General features: G+C 45.1%; 1 protein-coding gene across 3 annotated transcripts in view; it reads right to left on the bottom strand.

Annotated features, from left to right (window-relative positions):
* ADORA2A (adenosine A2a receptor) overlaps positions 1 to 10,680 on the bottom strand; it is a 29,752-nt gene extending 19,072 nt beyond the window's left edge. Inside the window, exons 1-2 of one of the 3 annotated variants that reach the window (XM_074921290.1) lie at positions 10,578 to 10,680; positions 5,286 to 5,447 (exon numbers count right to left, since the gene is read on the bottom strand). The gene's annotated coding sequence lies outside the window, so the exon portion shown is untranslated. Of the gene's footprint in view, positions 1 to 5,285; positions 5,448 to 7,826; positions 7,926 to 10,577 lie in introns of those variants that run through there. The other 2 variants (XM_074921289.1, XM_074921291.1) reach the window with 2 other exon arrangements.
* Positions 10,681 to 18,469: the final 7,789 nt, after the last annotated feature.

The following is an 18,469-nucleotide window of genomic DNA, read 5'->3' on the forward strand; positions in this document are numbered from 1 at the left end:
CATCACCCATCCCAGACGCATTTTTTCTGGTTCCCCTATTTGCTTTATTATTGGCTGCTGGCTAAATGATCTTTTAGGTCATCTGCTTACAGTAATAGGAGGAAATTAAATATTAATAATAGACTATTTCCCTCTAGACTGCTCTTTGTTAACAAAGGATACAAGTGAAACAAAGCAGGCAAAATTATCAGCACACCATGCTCTTGCTTTTCAGGTACCTGGAGCACTTGCAGTTTCCCTCAACCTTCCCCAGAGTTACAGATGCCCAGTGTCCTGCACATCTGCCTCTGTGGACACCCATATGAGTGCAGAACATGGTGATGTCTGGAAAGCCTTGTTCTATCCAGGGGCTCCACATGGCAGTCTGACCCTTCCAGAGGATCATTTTCAGACTTTATCCAAAACATCATCTGAGCCCCTGACGCTCTGACTGCAAAAAATGCAGGGCCAAGGATCTTTTGAAGCACAGAGCTTGTCTCCATTTGGGGAGTGAAGTCTTCCTCCAGTGTAAACCCTACAGTGGGGTAACAAGGTTCCTGGACTGGCTTTGCAAATTCTCCAGAAATGCTGAGTAAAATGAGGGCTTCAGCTTTGCTAAACCTGGTCTAATCTCCTCCTATAGGAATGCTGCAGCTCTCCAACATTTAAAAACTTCACTCCAGGCAAAAGAAGCGTCTCTTCAGAGATCTGTACTGCCCCTGATCTTTGTCTGTCAGTTCAGAAATGGAGAAGAGGGACAACATTTCTGCTTTATATTTCCATCTCTGCTGCAGTCGAGGCCAAAAAAGAAGGCTGTGCTCACAGCAAGAACAAGCATGGTGAATCTGGGTGTAAAGTCTTTATTGACTAGAGGATTACTCAAAACACCCATACCATTGCAGTGACAGCAACAAAAAGAATCATAAAATCCTATCCTTCAAGCCTGTCCCATGTCTTTCTTCTCCTCCTGTTTATACCCCATACAAAAATCACAAAACAAAAACACCCAAGAAGTGTAACCCCACTGAACAACAAGAAAAGGTCGTAACACAGATGGGCTGGCTAACAGGAATGGCTAATCCAAACCCACTATTTCAGCTTTGCCTCCTGCCCTCCAAGTGCAAGAAGTAGATTAATTTTTATTGCAGTAGCGGAAGAGAAGACTGGAACAGAACGCATTTGACCATTTTTTTTTTCCTAAGTGGATGTTATAAATGTTTAAAAGCAAGAATAAAACCTCACAGTAATTATTCCCATTCTAATGGTCACAAAAAGCCAGGGAGGGCAAAACTAAGTAAGGCTGAATGACCAGCAGTTAAATAAGCCAGATCAAACAAACAAACAAAAGGGAAAAGACTCCCCTGTGCTCACTAGAGTAAAGTCTCACTGGGCAGCAGGCATCATGATATATTGCCAAAAGGCATGAAACATGTTGGATTTTGGAGCAGACCATTTGTAGCCAGGATTGATGATTTTGATTTACCTACAGTGGCATTTCCAAAAAAAAAAACCAAAACCCCAAAAACATTTGGATTAGCTTTTATAAGACAGACATGTAAAAAAGCATAATTAAAACCATGTACCATGGCCAGAAACAAGTTACTGCCAATATCATCCACAATGTCTCTGAGGAGCCAGTTTTCCTTTCCTGTGTGAGGGAAGAACTCAAAAGAAAACTTTGCCTCCCCACAGCCCTACTAAAGCCAGCTGTGTTCATACATAAGGAGCATTTCCTTCAAGAACAAAATAAGAGAAATGAGGAAACAGGATATCAAGAAGAGGTAACCCACTGAGGAATACAAGCAAGGGAGGAATTTGCCCTGAAAATATTTATCATATTGCTAATGCATCCATACTAGTATATTTTAAAATAAGGCACTAGACTTCTCTCCAGATGTGACTTCACCTCCCATTTCTATGTGAAGTTTCCAGACAGGCAGTTGAGAATCGGGTACATCTGTTAATTTTCCTGCATTTTTATCCAGTTGTTCCCAAACTCTATTTGCCTCCTCTAACAACAGGCCCTGCTCGCTCTCCTCCGAGCACCATCCTTCTGCAGGGTGCAAGTAGTGTGTGCGTAAGCTCTGCCAGTGAAACGAGAACTCTCTCTGCTCCAGTGCAGGGAGTGCTGCTGAACCAGGCAACCAACATCCTATTGTCTACAGCTGAAGGAATATAAGTCTTGCCATCTCTATGTAATTTAAAATTATTCCCCAGCTGTCCTTCCCTATCCTGATGAAGGCACTGTATGACTTGAACAGAGATGAGCAAATTCTACCTGCCTCTGAGCCAAAGCAAAGCTGTCTCACTGCATTAGCTCATCCACAGCTCGTATGCTGACCCCTCTGAGAGAGGGTTATTACATGAAGCTCCCATTACCACCCAAGTGGTTTGACTCATACCCACCCACAGGATGAAAAGCAGTCAAGCCTCCACTGGGTTGCTAACACAGCTCATCACATCCTTCCTCCTCAGCTTGCTCCCTCCTCTTATCAGTTTAAGCAGTGACACAGCAGCAGCACTCAGCCCGAGCTCCACAAGCCTGTCCCAACACCCCCAGAGCTCCCCCATCCTCTGCCCCGTGCAGCCCACCTCACTGACTGCCCTTGGCTCCGTACGGGCTGTCCACTGCAGGCTCAGTCACAGGGATCGACCACGTGCTCCCCGTGCCCTGCAATACCGCCCAGTTTTGGCCAACGCAAGAACCTCTATTTCCCCCCACGCCTCAGGGTGCTTCCTGGCCCCTTGCACCCCTGGGCTCTGCACCAGTAGGTTTTACCCAAACCATTTCACCTCAGTTTGTCAATCAGCTATCAGTGAAAAAGCATCTAGAGTGACAATGCTGTGGTGTGTGTTCATCCCAAAAGCAGGCAAAAGCCACAATAACACATTTTCTGCCTCTAGTTTGTTTCCAGCAACTTTCCCTCTTCCATTTTTTAAGGTACTTACCCTGACTTGCTAATGGTTATTTGATCTGTGTCACGCCTCATCATTCCGATAGTGTTTCTGTCTCAGTCTCAAAGCTATTTAAGACATTTTTAGGACTCTGACACCCCCTGTGGATAAGGAGTTGACGCTCTGATGATGTCGTAGGACCACATGCCCTTACTTTGTCCCTCCCTCTTCTCTTTGCTACGACTTGCACCATACTTCTGTTACTTTTGCAAAGTGACTTGCATTTTCACTATCACAGTCAGTCACGCCAGGCCTTTCTGGAGGTACTCAAAGGGACTTTTTTTTTTTTAAACTCCTTGATTATAATCTGATTCATTAAGAACTCTCCATTGTTACTGCTTACTGATCCCAAAGTCTCAGTGTTTAGCTGGTGCTCTGAGGACTCTAACGAAGCCCTTCCTTCATTTCCTAAGTCCTTGCACTGTGGTAAAAGCACATCCGCTTACAAGTACCAGTTTGTTACCTCTGCCCACTTCCTCCCCTGACTGCTCAGGCCAGAGACACTGATGGCGTGGGATGAAGAGAGCACGCAGCTGCTGGTGAAAATGACATTTCTAGTCATCAGTTTCTCTCCTTCTACATCAAACCACTGCACTGGAGAAGCAGTAGCCATTCGTAAATCACTTTAGAAAACATTTAACTGGCCTTGCTAGCTGTTTATAACTCAGCATGCTTGTCTAGAGGAAGCAGAAAGGCAAGGAGAGCAGCAGCAAGTACCCCACCGCAATAGAGACATTTCCACCATGCTTGGGAAGCGGCCCTTTTCTCCTATGGAAACTTAGGATATTTTACAGTTTCTGCACAATAAAAGATCATTAAAAGCTCCAGCGGTAAAGAAACCTGCAATCATTTCTCAAATGCATGACAACCATGATCCTCACACCTTGCTGAACAAGGATAAACCAAAAAAAGACTCCCAAGGCAAATTCCTTAAGGACTGTGGCATTTGACTCCAAATGCAAAAGATGTTACTCAAGCAGAGACAGATCCCAGGGAGGTGCCCAGAACAGACGTCCCCAAGACTTTAGGATGGTTTCTCTCAATTAGACAGTGTCCATCTCTCGCCTGCTGTAATCATACAGCTATGCTGATCTGCGGCTACATGGAGGGAAAGAAAGATTTCCCTTTAGGAACGGGGTAGGAAAGACAACAAAAACTGTCAGTGAATCCTCTTTCCAGTCTTCAGCCCACGAATCCAGCTTCTTACCTTTCTATATCCTGCAAGAGCTGACCCCCTACAGTCGTACCAGAGAGAAAGAATCACATAGCTACATCAAATCCGCCAGAATCCTTGATGTCTATGCATGTTATAACCCTAAATGAATCATAATGGTTAAGCAGAGTTTGGATCAGCATTTAGCAAGACATAAGATGACATAAGCCAAAAGATTAATGCTTTTAGGTGTTTGACAAAGTTAGGTGCCTCAATTCTAACAGGTCTAGCTAAAGAGGCCTGATTTCTAGGAGGGAAGCACTTTTTGGAAAGAGGGTATTTTAAGGAATCCCTGACTAAATGGCCATTAGCACAGGTAATTTTTTTTTTCCCAAAAATCTGGGCTGCAGAACATTTAAGAAATTTTTAAAAGTCCCCATGCTTCCCCACACATGCTCCAGGAACTGTAATGGTGCTGGTGCCAGCCCAAGTCAGTGTGATGTTAATATTTTCCATCGTCCCATTGAACCTGGGCACTGATCTGTGGATCAGACGTATGTGGAAACTGTAATTATTCAAATCAGTTTCAATCACGTGCCTCTCTTCTGAAGACTGTAAAGAGCCACATACCTCTTAGATGTCTTTTATCCTGGGAAATGTTTCCTGTGGAAAATCCCAGTTCATGCCCATGTATATGGATCCCATAGTGCAACCAAAGTTGTTATCACCACAGAATAGGATATTTAACAGCCTACATTCCTTAACTCCTTAGCCTCAACAACTGATTCATACCAGGATCTGACAATCCTATTCTGGAGAAACCTCAACAACCAAAATGATATGTCAGTTTGTAGAGGACTTTCCCAGTACAAGAAGTGGGATGTGGGTATTGGCCAGTGTTACAGAACAGGCAAAGAGAATAGAAACACTTACGTGCCCTTAGGAAGGAAAAATAAAGGGGGGAAAAAGGGGAGACAAGAATCAAGAGGAGAACATAGTAGTCTAAAACCAAACCAAAATATTTCCAAAGAAGCAAAACCAGGAGAAAAATGGGAGAGACCCTGAGATCTGAATACTAAATGAGGAAAGAAACCTCTAACAGGGAAAACAGTGCAAACCTCACCACTACCAAAGGGACGCATTAAAAGAGCAGAATGAGACCAAATTACACTTCCCTCTGTTCAAGAGCATTACTTACTCAAAAGCATGAGGGACTCTGCCCCGGGAGATGGGCAGACGTGACCCCCAGCTGGCCTGGTCTCAGCTGAGCTTCAAACGGCTCCACCAGTGAACGATCCCTCTCCTGCCCTCCTTGAAGAGCTGCTGAACAAGGAGCCACAACTGCCGCCGTGAGCGTCACCTGGGATAAACATAGGGGACAGGGAGATAGAGAATGCTGTATCGCTGCTAGCAGGCAGATAAAACAGCCCCAATCTGTGAGCACTAGAGGCCTCTGAGAATGCCTGAGTGCCTTCCACCCTGGATTTGAATGCAATCCCAAATGCTAATCAACATACAGACAGGAGCCCAGCATGTCATTTGTCACGTCTCCAAAGCTCCAGGAAAACCCCCCTTTCCTCTCCTTGTATCAGAGAGGGACAGGAAGATTCCCTCATCCTCTGTATGCCTTTCCCTCCCCCTGTCCCTGGCTCAAACCATCCCTGCAAGAGGTTTCACTCCCCGCTAACTTCTCCATTCTCCTAGATGCATTGTTTGCAAATGTTCCCTAAAAATGCTATGTAAAGTATTCTTTATTCTTGTTTCAGGTCTTTCCACATCCCTGTGTAACACCTGGACTTTATCTTGATACCTATCAGATAGTGATAAACCTACTGCATGCAACCCCTGACTTATCACCCAAGATAAATACAATTTGTCTTGTAGCTGTCATTTCTTTTCAAACCCTGCCTTCCACTACCACATCTGTAGTTGTAACAAACCTATATGGGCTTGAAATGTGTGACTTTTTTTTTTTTTTTAAAAAAAGAAAAAACACAAAAGAAACACCAAAAAAACCCCAACCCATCAGCTAGAGACCCAAAACTACATAAAATTTCAAGCGTGGCCTTCCTGGCACTAGATTTATTGCTGCTTTGTGGGCAAGGAGGCTCCAGTACTCCTGCTCTTGATTATTTTCTACAATGGCATTTGCATATGCTTTACATAAGATACATTGTATATCATGCTACCTGGTAATTTTTGGTTTTAATGATCAACCAACAGGCCCAATGATGAAAAGCATCCTTTCTCCAGAACAAGTCATAAACTGAACTGATAAGGTTTGAGTTAGTTGCTTAAATATAAGTGAATGGTGAGGTCTGAAGTGCTCTAAGCTATCACCTGAGCCTCTGCTGTCACTTTAGGAAGGCACACGCCTCCCTCAGGTCCTGTCCTTTTCTCTGCCAGCCCCATGGAGATGTCTCACATAGCACTAGATGTCTGTTTATAGCACCCATATCAAGCCCCAGGCGTCCGAACAGGAAGGGACGAGGCTTGCACTCAAACACATGCCACAGCACGGTTAATGCTTTTGCCTAACAGCAGTGATCACCCTGAACACGTTCAGATTTCCAGAAGCCATCTTGTGGCATTTGGCTTTTCTCTGAACTCTCCTGAGCACTTAGTGGCTCTTCGGCTCTTTTCATAACCTCATCGCTGTGAGTTATCCAAACAACTCGCTCCTAACTCTGCATCACCACAGGGAGCTGTAGCACAGCTTTACCTACCCAGTCCCTCCCATGCTACTGCGGATCTCCAGCCATACCAGGCACAAGGTAGTCAGGCTTCGTAGGATTTGCTCCTTACAGAACACAGCTTGAGGAGTGAGAGAGATCACACCTTTGTTCACTCACATTTACCAGCTTTCTGAAGCACTTCTAAATACTCCTTGCTGATCCTCTGTGGGTTGCCCACTGTGGTCAGAATGAGAAATGAGTTACAGCAAAGAAGGTTTCAGCTGGACATCAGGGTGTTTCCTGCACGCCAGGAAAGCAAGTAACCTCCTCCACCTCAGATCTTTAGCAGCAGGATGGAGAAATAGCTGTCAGGAATGGCAAAAGCACAGCTGATCCTGCCTTTGGGCAGAGGCATGGATTAGATGACCTCGAAGTACCTCCTGAGGATATTTTCCATAATTGAGAGTTGTATGTGCCATCTGTCTATTCTGATCTACAGAGATTTACTTCATGAAAAAAAAAAAAGTGCAATACAACCAATAATTACTCCTGACACAGATGCAACCTTTGTGAGGGGAGATACATCTTCCAATTCTATAGAGGACATTGAAGCCTCAGAGGTTAAACCACCTTCTGTGTATCTGTCCAGATCCTCTTGCCCGCCCAAGGCAGAATGCTGCTGGTTCTTCGCCCCTAACAGACTAACCCTCAATATTCAGCTACACGAACATTTCATTAAGTAGGCAGCCTTCTCTGCCTTTCTAAAATGAGCAGAGACACAAGGAATTGGTGCTGTTGTGCTCATGTAGCTTCACCAACGCTGTTCAGGTGCACTGATGCAAAATCAGAAGGTGATCCATGAGGCAAACAAGCTTAAATACCAGACTCTGATGAAAAGGAGTAACTCTCCATTGACTTGAGAGAATCCTCCCCGATTCCTTGACATGCAGCTTAAGATCTCTTGGTTTTTAGTTTAGAGTCCAACAAAAAAGAAAGCTTTAATAGCCTGTCTCCATTTCCAGATGGAAAGCACACAATGAAGCAGGTCCTAGAGAGTTACTCACCACCCTGATCAGATGGAGAGAGTGAACAAGAAGAGCTGAAATCTGTTCAAGCTGAAGACAAGGACAAACTTTGCAGGACACCAAGAGAGATGCTGATAGCAGCCTCTGAATGGAAAACACCTCACTCCCAGCTGCGCAGAACTTCTAGAGAGCTTAGCCACACTGAGCCTTGTCCCATCTCACGTGTGAAAATGTGGGCGGAAATGTCAAACCGAAGCGAAGAGCTGAAATATAGTGAAAATAAATGTTTTGGTGGAAAATCTGTGAAGCCTTAAGCATCCTATATAGATAAGAAATCATACAGCCATCAGTCACCCAGGCAGAAAGGAAGTGGTAAAGGGGAAGATTTTCCCTCCACACCAGACAGAAAAGCTGCAGGCTCAGGACCGAAGGGGATGTACTCGGCCAGCCAGCCCCGATCCTTCACAGAAACACAGCTGAAAGGAAGAGTTAAGATTCAAAACAGTCCCTCCAAACCTCCTGCTGGACGGAGCTTTTCCCAGTAGTTCTCAAAAGGGCTTAACCACATGGCTCTATATAAAATCCATTATTGAAGATTAAACAAAAAAGATGAATAGCTTTCAGAAGTTGATTACATCCAAACGCAATAGTGCCAGAAGCCCTTATGGAAACATCCTATTAAAATATCAGCAAAAATAGAAATGCAAACACAGAAGACCTGGCAGGAGACTTTTCAGCTCAGACTTTTAGTGCCTTTTGCACTCGCTGATATAAGGACAGAGGCTAAAAACATCATTACCGGGCTGATATCCCCTGACCTGGCACAGGGTGATGCCGATTCTATTTTTTTTTGGTATAAAAATGCATATGGAAAGAAGAACAGGTTAGGAACATGTCTAAATAACATAACTTATCACCTGAACATTAAAAAGAGAACTGTTTGCCTTGTTTTTTTCCCCACAGCCTGGAATAGGTCATTTTATTTTATATATACACATACATGTTTGCAGTTTGTACCCACGTGTTTTCTCTACAAATTCAGAGGCCCATAGCTTTCCTTGTTAATTCAGAATTTAATCCATTTGGCACATTAGACAGGATTTCATTTTCATAGTAATTTTGAGATACGTGATTACATTTATATCGACTTTTTTATTGAGATTCAAAATAAGTTATTTCTTCCACAGATTTAATTCAATTGAAATATTTCTCACATCCCCATTGGTCACTTTATCTAATCTTTTTGTACTTCACTTGGGCAATATGCTCTGGGGGGTATCTCTAACAGCAGGAGCTGGCCATGCTTTCATTCTCTCTGTTAGTTTCTCTTGTGCAGAAGAATGAATTTATCAATTATTACAGTTCTTGAGTTACAGAAGTCTGAGACTTACGAGCCAGATAAGAAACCCGAAAACAAATACATCCAAAGATCGAGTTATCTAATAGTTGACCATCTGTTTAGGAAAATAATTTTAAGTAGTTATGGCAATTCTATTAACTGCTATTTACTAAGTGAGTCATGTTGTTCTCTTTAAATTAACCCTTCCTGCCTCCTCTGCGGGCCTTCTGCCCCAGGCAGTTTTGAAGAGGGTGCTCACCCTCCTTTACTAGTTTCAAGCTGTAGCAAAGCCTGCGATATCCACACTCAAAACTTACTCCAAGCTCATGGTGCACCAGGACATACAGGAGCATTTAAGCAACTGTGGTGCTTCTAGGTGGCTCTTAGACCATGCAGCCAACCATGCAGGAAAATCTCCTCCGGGGAGCACCCCCTGCGAGGGCAGCCCACAGCAGAGCCCCCACAGCGGATCGGGCTTTCCAGGACAGGCCGCCTGCACCTCCCTGAGGGCAGGTCACCCCGCAGCCCTGCCCGTCGGGGCACAAACCTTCTCACACGTCCTCCAACAGCTCCGGAGACAACCGGCACCTCGCAGCCGGTTCCCCTTTCCTCCGCCTGCCCTCGCCCCCGGCACCGAGGCGCTAGGCCCCGCGGACACACTCGCAGGGTCCCAGGGCACAGCAGAGGGGACACGGCTGACACCCTGCTGCTGTCGCTTGGCCCGGACAGGCAGGGTGGGGGCGAAGGAACGGGCTAAGGTTATGCACAGGTTTAGTGCCATCTATTCAGTCCTTGCCCTCTTCCCCTCAGCGTGGCTGTGAAGCGCATGGAAAACTGTTCAGTTCAACACTGCAGAGAAGTTTGGGGGCTGCGGGGTGCTCCCGGGGAATCGCTGCTTTATCATCCAGCACAAATACCAGTTGGAGGGCTAAGAGGAGGGCTGGGTGCAGGGGGGCAAAGTCCAGCTCCTGATGTTTGAAGGAAGATCCGTGGAGCAAACCTCTCGGAGCGCTGGGGTGTGTCGGGGACTGACAGTTGGGAATCAGCCCGGTGTGAGGGGCAGCGGCTCCACGGCGGAAAAGCCGCCGGAGCCGCGGTGGGGGGAAGCGGTGGCAAGGAAAATCCGAGCCCATCTTGGGGCAGGGGTCAGGCAGTACCGAGAGGCCAGCGGGCGGCCACTTTTAAAACTCGCGGGAGAGGCAGCGGAGGGACCGGGGCTGCCGCGAACACCGCGAGGGAAGTCGAGCCGCCCACCGCCGGGCTCGGGATGCCCCAGCGGGGCGCCGCGGCCGCCCGCACCGCCCGGGCGGGAGGAGGCGGCGGGGCGAGACCCGCGAGCCCTCCCCGGCCGGCAGCTCCCGCCGCCCCGAGCGCCGCAACAGCACCGGGGCAACAGCACCGGGGCACCCGCCGCACCGGGTCTCCGCCGCGGCGACGCCGGCATCACCCACCTGCCCTCGGGGCTCCCGCTCCGCTCGGCTCCGCGGGGCTGCGCTCGGCCGGGAGGCGTGTGCCGGCGGCGGTGCCGGCCCGGCGGGCGCTGCCCGCTCCCGCCCCGCCGCAGGACGCGGCAGCCGGAGCGCGGGGCGGCGGAGGCTCCCCCTGGAGGGCGGCGGGGGCGGCGCGGCGGGGCGGGGGGGCGGCGGCGGCCCCTGCCCCGGCGGGGCGAGGAGGAGGCGGCGGCCCCCGCCGGTCCCGCGGCCGCAGGAGCCGCTCCCCAAGGGCGAGCCGTGGCCGAGCCGGTGGCGGGCGCCCGGCAGCCCCGCGGCTTTACCTGGCGGGCACCGGGCACCGGGGGCGGGGGGGGGGGGGTTCGCGCCAACGAGGAGAGCCCGGCCCCGCATCTGGAACGGCGGCTGAAAGAGGGATTGCCACTTACTTCGGAAGTCCAGCTCTTGTCTTGAGGGACCTGCAAGTGAGAGAAACGGGCTGTGACTGTGCGCGATCCGCACCCAGTGAACGTGGGAAGGGAGAGGGAGAGGAGGAGAGGGAGAGGAGGAGAGGGAGAGGAGGAGAGGGAGAGGAGGAGAGGGAGAGGAGGAGAGGGAGAGGAGGAGAGGGAGAGGAGGAGAGGGAGAGGAGGAGAGGGAGAGGAGGAGAGGGAGAGGAGGAGAGGGAGAGGAGGAGAGGGAGAGGAGGAGAGGGAGAGGAGGAGAGGGAGAGGAGGAGAGGGAGAGGAGGAGAGGGAGAGGAGGAGAGGGAGAGGAGGAGAGGGAGAGGAGGAGAGGGAGAGGAGGAGAGGGAGAGGAGGAGAGGGAGAGGAGGAGAGGGAGAGGAGGAGAGGGAGAGGAGGAGAGGGAGAGGAGGAGAGGGAGAGGAGGAGAGGGAGAGGGAGCCTTCCTCCCTACACTGTTTTAAGCATCTACTTCTCTCCAGGCTGGAAACCCACCCAGTGGGTTTTGGCCTACAGCTGTACGAGTGACAGGGCGCAGTGCTGCATGGAGGTACCCTCAAAGGTACCTACAAAGAGAAACGTCCCCTTTCTTCTCCTCTCTGCTTAGCTGTCATTACTGCCAGGGGAAGGGAGATCCTCTGCATTACTCTTGAAAGTGTTTAAAGAGTTCTCAGTAAATATATTAAGTATTTTTTAGAAGTTTCACATTTCCCACTGAGCAGGTCTCTGTGGATCCCACCAGTGTGCACACACGAGTTTCCTGGCCGGAGTCAGGCCCGCGGTGGCCCTTGGGGCCGCGTGTCCCCAGCCATCCCCTGTTCCTCCGCAGGAGCAGACTTGGGGAACAGTCATGACTCATCTCCCAGCAATTCTGAAGTGGGGAGAGAACCTCCCAAGAATTTGAACCCGCTGCTCTTTGTGGATATCTTCTATGTTTTTTTTATTTCTATTTTTCAACTTTACATTTTAGCAAGTAATTTATCTACACTTTCCTATTGGTTGGACATTACAAACAGGAAAAACCACCAGCATGACTCCACACTTCCCTCCAACTCCATGGCAGAGCCCAGCCTATGAAAGACCGATTCACTTCAACGACAGCCAGCCCAGGCCCCTCTGTGCAGGGCCTGCCACAGCCTGATGCTTGAGCCACACAACAGAAGTTTTTATTTCAGGATTCCCAACCCCAGAGATGCTTTGCTCACGCCACATCTGCCAGAAGTGGATACACATTACTTTGACCCACAGGCAGCTGGCTTACCCAGACTTCTCTGGCAGCAGGACCATCAACAACGTTTGATTTTTTTTTTAGTGTATCAATACAGTAGGAAAGAAGTAGGAGAACTGGTGCCACTCACTCCAGAAGCAAGTTCAAAACCTGTGAGCATATAAGCATTAAAAAGACAGGAGGGCAGGCTGGTACCCGGGCTGCCTCAACCATGCAGCTATGAATTAACAGAGCAGAGTGGAGGCCAAAGTGCTGCTCCAAACACAATGGGAATCCCATGGGGAAAAAAAAAAGTAATTCTTCCCAGGAAGTTACAGAAAAGGCTGGAGTAACCTACCACACAGTAAGATGTAATGATTTTAAGGACCACATATATTGACTAGCCAAGTTAAGAGAAAAAGCAAAAATGGGAGACTATGAGAAATTTATAAGCCTCATCAAAACATGCTGCAATATTGATAAATTTAGAAGTGCTGCCTGCCTACATGAAGTTTGTCAGAGCTTTTTGAAAAATGCTGACACTAGAACTGAGCACTGTTTGCATAATGGTCTCACTTTTGCCCTGTACAAGAGGTAGTGTTTGTGCACTCCTAGTTGATGCTCCATGGTATTTTATGTTCTACAACTGTATTTGAACAAGAGGGGCAAGTGTCATGCTGTAGCAATTAGCTGTCTGCCAGGATCTGCTGCATCTGTTCAGCTGCTCCTTTCCAAGGTAGCGTTCCCTTTATTGTAGAGGTTGCCTCTCATCTTTGGCCCACACCCTCTAAAACATCCAAATGTCTCTCTCCCACTGAAATCAGTGAAAGCTGGGAAGCAAAATACTTTCAAGGAGCAGGGAAGCAGTTTCTAAATATGATTTTGTTCCTCAATACATTAAAAACAAAGTTGCTGAAGTCAGCTCCCTTTATTAAGCTGTCAGGCAGGTTTCTTCCAACCATCCCATCCTCAGCACATCATCTTACAGGTTTCCTGAGTCACAGATGTTGAACTAGAAATGCTTCACTGGATGTTTCTGTTCACAGCTACAACTCTTTGATTTTTGCAGCTAATCAGTTTTAAGATTACTTGATGTAGACTATGTGCTTTTTCTTGTAAATCAGCAAGTCATACAAGATCCAAAGCAAATGTCCAAGTGCTTTCACAGGGCTGGCTGATAATGGCACCCTGAGGAGTTCCTAATGTTTCTTAGAAATTACTTTTTTTCCATAAAAGCATTCAGATACCACTACCAAAGCCACCAAACCACTGGTTCTCTCCCTCACCAGTCATTCCAGTTTGGATGGCGTATCAGGTCCTCATTGTCACCTACAGATCTTCTCTGTGCAGTTGGAAATTCTGCAGTGTTTCGAGATGTTAAAAATCAGTATTAACACGTGCCAGAGCAAGTGAGCCAGTATCTCTATTAATTTTGCATGCTCATGTCTCACTTCTGCACAAGTAAATGTGTTTATAATGAGCAGCTGCGGGTTTATGTCCTGTTTAGCAGTTGGATAGCTTTCATTACTACACTAAGATCTGAAAAGATCTATTGCATTTCTTTTGAATTAAGAAATTAATTGGTTTTCTATTATTTTTATGCTATTGTCTCTGTCAAGTATCAGAACTGCACTGTTCTTCAGATCATATTTCTTGTGAATATTCAATGTGTATTGTCCTTACCAGTAGGTATTTCTACTTATGCCATCCCTTGCCAGCAGCCAACAATGACAGTAAATTGACAGTAAAGAATACAATCAGCTTTTATATTTTTTCTTTGTTTTTATAATATATGGAGGGGTGGCAGTACAAGAGAGTGCTAACTTCCTTTCCCTTCTTAGTCACTCATGAAGGAAAAATTAGCATTATTGTGACTGTTGTGGCCAGTTACACTTTGAGAAGGGACTACATGCAGAAAAAGGTAGGAAGAAACTACCTGGAAGCTGAACAGCTTCCAGCAGCCATGGGGAAGGTACTGCCACACACTTAGGGCTGGCTGCTGGCTCAGGCTGTGAACTGAAAGAAGTCTGGGACTGCTAGGGAAGAAATTAAGCTTTCTGATTCTCCTGTGTACAGCCAAGAAGGGCTTTTCATTCCTGAAAAGCAGAGTTACAGTAATGTACAGTACACTATCTCCTAATTGAACAAGCCAAACTCCTCAATTTTGGGCAGCTGAAAAGTGGTGATATGAGACTATTTGCACTTCTCAGACTTAACAGCTGAGCTCAAGTAGTAAATTCTAATCAATTAGACTGTGTAGAACAAATCTTGAAATGCTTCCTTCAAAAAGATGAGAGCAAAGTAAATACGAACTTCACATTTGAGACCTACTGTGAAACTTGCCCTTCTCCTTGCTGATACCGCACAAGCGACAGTCTGCTAGGGCACGTCACTGATGCTGCTGTAAACACAAAACAGACTCATATAATGACTATAACCAAAATCAGCCTGCCACTCTGGTAAGCAGCAAGATAGTAGGAAAGTCATACCTATGTACTGAGGCTTCCATGTGAAGGACTAAAAATGATCAGTTTTTCTAGAACAGAATTTGGAAAAACTAATGTTTTTTAAAATAGAAAAACCATTTTTCTTTATGAAAGAGATTACTCTGTTTTGGAGCTCTTCTCCATCATGAAACTTTTCAAACCAAACTGAATCATCTGATACATGCTAAACTATATTTAAGGGATACATAATTTGCAAAGAAGCATCAAACTGAGTATTGCATTAGCACAGGACACTTCAAATGATATGTTCTGACTTTCACATAATCCCACAAATACTGCCTGAATTTCCTCAAAAGCAGAGAAAAGCACTTGTGTTAGTCTAAGAGAAGGGATGGAGGTGGGGTTACTTGAGGTCCTTTGGAAACACTAGCAAATCCTTCAACGTTAAAGATAGATTTATATATAAATAAAAATCTGTATGTTTGTATATATATGCAATTATTTCTCTCACATTGTTCAACATTAAATATTTGTTAGCGATTTTAAAATCAACATTGGGGGGAAAAAAAAAAAAGCAGCTAGATTTTCTGAAGAGAGTGTCCTTTAACAAAGTTACACATGCAAAATTTTGCTGGAAATGCCCATGGCTAACAACTTGACGAAGGACACTCCTCTGGGCAAAAGACCAAAGCCTTCTCACAAACTGTTCAATACCAGCATAGGAGGAGTTCAACTTCTACCTAGGCTTAAGGAAAACAAGCTAAAGTCAAGGTAAGATATGTGCTTATAGGGAAATGCAAACCATATTCCCAACAATGTTTAAATCCTGCCATTTGCACTTAGATCATTAAAAAAAAAAAAGGAGGATTTTCAGTAATTTCATGTCATGAGTTGGACAAGTCCCTCTAAAAGGCACTGCCCAAACAGACCGTGGCTTCATTTCTCTAAATGCTATTCAGCATGACAGACTATGAGATGGAGTTCAATCTAAATTTAAGCACTCTCTGTAGACTATTAATAGAAGAAAAACTGGTAGCATGAATCATCATGTGGGAGCTGCAGAGCAACAGCTATTTATTTTCTATAATATATAGAAGTTACCTTTATACAATAAATGAACTGTTGGATTTGCAAGGCCCAGCAGAAGTCGTCAGATGATTCTCCTTCACTTACACTATTCTCATTTTATTCTAAGGAGCAGTGAGAGGGCAACCCTTATTTAACTTGACAAAATACACATTTTGTATAACCAAGCTCTGTCACAGCACTGCTCCCCACCACTCCCTGCTAGAGAATAGTGAGTGCTGGAAATTCTGGTGCAAAAGGATGGAACTTCATAGGTTTATAAAGTTAAGTTAGTGTTTTAGCACCCTGTTCCAGTGCCAGTATAATATCTGTACCTTGGGCCAAGAGGAAAACTACAGCATGCCTTCCCTTTACGTTTCTCCCCCGCTGGGACAATATTCCAGCTATATTATTTTGTTAGACCAGCTATTTGGAGAAAGATTTTTTGGAAGGACCGAGCACCTAACAGCTCCTGAACTGCCAAACTGTCGATGCTCAGCACCACTCAGGATCATACTCTCCAATGTTGCCATTTTCTTTTCCAAGGGATAGCACTGGGGATGTGCACTGCAGGCCGTACCCTGGGCTCTACTCCATCGTGGTTGATGGGACTCTGAACGTGGCCCACAGAGACACACAGTGTTAACACACTGGCATTTTGGTGTTCTGTGGGATATTTATTTTTGAAAAATATTATATTGTCAACAGCTCAGTGAAGTTGTCTCCAGACTGTTATGTCTCCTCCTCAAGTTTCTTTCATTTTTAAGAGCTTAACTTTTAGGCTTCTGGCATGGGGAAGGAGCCTAAAATGGTTTAAGAAAAGGAAGCATAAACAAGGGAGTGAGTTATGCACAGCACTGGAGAGAAGCACAAATATTTCCTCACACTATATAATCAATGCAAATATCTAGCAGTAGAAATACGGTGATGAGACACTACTGTGTTCAACCCTATTTTCATAATGAGATTAAAGTGGTTCCAAAGAACTGAAAATCCTGAAGGGCAAAGAAGATCTAAGAAAAGTTGACAACATATTTTTCAAACAGGGCATTTCATATACAGAAGTTCAGTTCTACAAACAGAGTTCAGTAAAACCATAGTGACACAGAGGGCAATGGCAGACAAAGACAAGTGAAAACCTTAACTTATTCAACTTAAACACCCTTATGGAGCTAGTTTCACATTATTAACAAAATTATCTAATAAGAGTTGGAAGACTATCCATGAAAAAAACCTTTGGTTAGGGAATATTATTTCAGTAGATATGGGAAAGAAAAGTTGCAGCTCTACAGACTCTGCAGAAACTACTGTTTTAGCATACCTCAGGCCTGTGTCTGTTTCGCTGCTTCTGTCTTGACCTTCTGATTGCCAATTGCAGGTGTACAAGTCACTTCTAAAATGCTGTCATACACTTGCTACAGAAGAGAAAAACATCTATTTTCTGACATGAGTTTATTACACTGCACTCTTAAAACATTTCCTTTTTAAAGAAGTATGAAAGCTGAAGATTCATGCTTAAAACCAGGATATAAATCAATTTTGAGAACTAAGAAAAGATTTCTAAAACCACTCAAATTCAAGGAGACTTTCACCCCAAGAAAGGAGAAGCGAGACTTTTTCTTGCAGAACAACATTACTGAGACAAAGACCTTTCTGGATTGCTGAACAGTCAGAAAACACCACACAATCTCAAAAAAAATATGTAAGAAATAGGCAGAATAAAAATACCTATACTAGTCAATGCATTTAAAAACAACATTTGCAATAAATAGGAGCTCAATCCAAACCTCAGGATCTGATTTATTACAGAGCACTTGAAATTAAAGTTCTAAAACAGCATTTGAAAACAATTATCGTCCAGGATGATTGAGATCAAATCAGATTTAAAGTGTTCTAGTCTTTATTTCCACCTGGAAGCTTTATTTTTAGGCATTTGCTTTAAATACTATGAACTGTTCTGAAGATTAAGTCCCCAATCCCTCCCCAGCCCAATTCCTTTAGAGAGAGAGGGAGCAAGTGAGCACATACAGGTACAATTGCCTTACTCGGGCTGGGTTAAGTAACATTCTACATAAATCTAATCCTGCAATGTATTACATAAATTGCCTAAACTGAACATACTCTCTGTAAGTCCCTTTTCTGCTATTCATATTTAAGAGTAGGACAATACTGGCTAAGCAGATGCCTTAAATATGTACTTCTCTCTCTACAGTATTCACCATTTTATTGTTTAAAACCTTTTGGGGGTCGATACTGTAAAGGATGCTGGTATACCAAAAGTGACATGGCTTCCAAAAAATCATAAGGTTATATGCATGCAAATCATTCGCATGCACTTCTCATCCATAGCATATAAACCTCTGCAAACTACTTCCTGTAACATTTACTCCTGAAAACTCATGGTGCCAGAAATGGCATTAAAATACTCCCTTTTGTAGTGGCTTCACTCAAAAAAACAAACACACATTTTGCTCTTTGCAATCTTTATTTCATGAATAATTAAGAAGAAAACATGGCAACACTGGCAAATTGAAGGCATACATACTAAATACTCATACAGAATACATTATGGAGAAAGTAAATGCCCAGATCTTTAGTGGTCCTTGCAAACTAAAAGCATATTGGTCCTCCAAAAGGTTTAGCTTAAAATACGCTTGCTGACCTTTCAAGTTCCAATGATTAACAGCTTGTGCCTTTCAAACCAGAAACAGGGTGAAATAGAATTTGAAC

The sequence above is a fragment of the Athene noctua genome, chromosome 17 (genome assembly GCF_965140245.1).
Source record: "Athene noctua chromosome 17, bAthNoc1.hap1.1, whole genome shotgun sequence".
Lineage (NCBI taxonomy): Eukaryota > Metazoa > Chordata > Aves > Strigiformes > Strigidae > Athene > Athene noctua.